The sequence below is a fragment of the Galeopterus variegatus genome, unplaced genomic scaffold (genome assembly GCF_000696425.1).
Source record: "Galeopterus variegatus unplaced genomic scaffold, G_variegatus-3.0.2 Scaffold10554, whole genome shotgun sequence".
Classification (NCBI taxonomy): Eukaryota; Metazoa; Chordata; class Mammalia; order Dermoptera; family Cynocephalidae; genus Galeopterus; species Galeopterus variegatus.
In genome coordinates this window covers 11881-14554 of record NW_007736665.1, presented here as the reverse complement: position 1 = coordinate 14554, position 2674 = coordinate 11881, and the positions used below count along the sequence as shown (strand labels likewise).

The following is a 2674-nucleotide window of genomic DNA, read 5'->3' as shown; positions in this document are numbered from 1 at the left end:
GCGCTTATGGAGAACACAATTTGAAGAAGAATCACATTCAGAAATCAAGCCTGCAATACACGGACCCCAGAAGGAATGATGGAAGTTTCTGATCAGAACCTGCAAGGCACACAAGGTCTATAACCTGGAGATAACCAAAGAGACTGCATTTCTACTATCCAACCTGCACCCTACAGAGGGCATAGCCTGGCTGCAGAGGGAGAAAGCAAGAAAGAGAGAGGCCATGTACTCTCTTCCTGGAGCAAAGCCGGAACTCCTAACACCAGGATGAGGGTTCTGAGAGGAGGTGAGGGGGGCATGTGCACTAGAAGAGGGCACTATCCTGAGCCAGCGACATGACAGTGAGGACAGCTGGCCTAAGGGCCCGCTGATGGAAGGCAGATGGAGACATGCCAGTATATCTTCGTAGATCACAGGCTCGAGAGCAGGATACTGAAACTGCTTTGAATTTTTTCCTTATTAGCATTTGCACTAGTCATATCATCCTCTCAAAATGAGATAAAAATCTTGAAAACACCAGAGTCCTTCACTAGTTTAGCACTGACTATCACTAGGAAGCTCAAGACAGAACACAGACTTCTCATGGAAAGCAGTTTCTGAAAGAAATAAGAACAGCACAGATCTCATCCCTACCTGATAGCTTCCTCCACAGACTGGCCAATAATATTGGAAGAAGGGCCTGGCTGAGAGAGTGGTGTCAGGCTTATCACCCACTTCACTGGCTTGTAGTACTCATCACTGGAACTTAATAGATAAAACAGTGTGGTCAGGAATATTATCTGCAAAACAAAGGACAGTATCTCCTAAAAAATCACATTTGAAAACTAAAGGAAGACACATATTGGCAAATGCAAACAGAACCAAGAATACACTGTAGTGGGGAAGGAAGTGTGATATGTACTTATCTACATGTACATACCAGAGAGAGTACGAAATTGAGAAGGGCAGTCCCGCTGTAGAAGAGGATAGTCAGGAGCGTGGTGACAGTGGTAAAAAGCAGGCTCACGTTCCGGCTCATAACAATCCACAGAGACTCTAAGATCTGACAAGGAGGGAAAGCTGGATGTCAGAACTAATCCTCATGTAAGAAGTTTCTACAGCCATCTAGTGTGCTTTTAATACAGTGTTTTAGTACCATAAACTGAAAAGACAAGAACTGAGGATTATTTTAAATTNAAAACATTTGTAATGTTCAACAATAAGGAAAATGGTTAAGTAAATTATGGTGCATCTACTCCATATAATATTAGGCAGACATTGAAAACATTTCTATTATAACATGAAAAAATATTTTATGATATAATACTAAGTTTAAAAAGTGGGATACAAAAATTTTACATACAGTATAACTATGTAAAATGGTATGCCCAGAAAAATACCTACAGGAGAATAGACAGAATACACCCTGTGGTTATATTTATCATGTACAATCACTAAGTACAGGCCATGAAGTTCTAGCATTAGTTGTATTAAATGCCTAGCCCCCACCCTTGCCATCTCTTAGATTCATCTACAAATATAGAAAGCATCACTTCAATGACTTCATTAAAATCACAATAAAAGTAATGAACAACTAGGGTCAATGGCAGAGCTCTGCAGCTGAAAATCTTTCCGAAGACACTAGTGACCTTTACGTTGAGATCTACTGAGTTCAGCTGATGCATCACCTGCAAATTTACTAGAACCAGATATCAAGATAAAAGTTATTAATATGTGTTAAATGTTACTAAAGGCAGATGTACAATATCTATAGCACACCTGCTATTTCTATTTCCTATATCTCTTCATAAACTTGAATCCCTTATGATGATATGTTCTAGTCTCCCCAAGTGGACTATCTTTCCTCTTAATGAAAAACATGAAAGCGGGCCCACCCCGTGGCTCAGCGGCGCTGGGAGCACCAAGGCCGCAGGTTCAGATCCTATATAGGGATGGCCAGTGCGCTCACTGGCTGAACGCGGTGCGGGCGACACCATGCCAAGGACTGCGATCCCCTTGCTGGTCACATAAAATAAATAAATTTTAAAAAACCCCGTGAAAGCAAAATGATCAGGAAAACACCTTCTGTTACAGTTTTCAAAATGTTTCTACAAACCTCACAACAGTGCTCCAAGGGAAGCAATGCAGATAGTATACGTCTCTTTTACAAACATACAAACTGAAACTCGGGGATTCTTAAAAACTTGCCCAAGGGCACAGAGCTAATAAGTAGAACTAGAGCTGGGACCAGAACTCATAACGTTTGATTTTTATTCTGGTGCCCATTCCAAAACTGCAGTTCTGGTTTTTGTCATATGTTCAAGTTATACCATCTGTTCTTTGAAAGGGCTACCCCATTACTTTCCAACCTCAAATGTATCTTTTATAAAGGCATATTTTGTTGCCCTCCGCATTCCTTGCAAGCCTCAGCTCAGTCTTCATAAGAGAACTTTGGCAGGCTGGTTTCATTTACAAAAACTCCTCACATAAAATCTTGAGAATGTTTCACAATGCGCCTTCAAAAATATGCATGACTGACTGTTTGACCTTGAGGGTAAAGAATGAATGAACAATGCCATTGATTCCAAGAAACAAACCAACAATGCTTTACTTGTGATTTTGACAAGCATTCTTTCTGGGGCTTCAGTCATTTTGGAATTTTTATCCAAAAAATTTTAAATAGTTTCTGGGTCAC

The 2674-nt window shown here is 40.4% G+C and overlaps 1 pseudogene; it reads right to left on the bottom strand.

Moving 5' to 3' along the window:
* LOC103610073 overlaps positions 1 to 2674 on the bottom strand; it is a 39164-nt pseudogene that overhangs the window by 32734 nt on the left and 3756 nt on the right.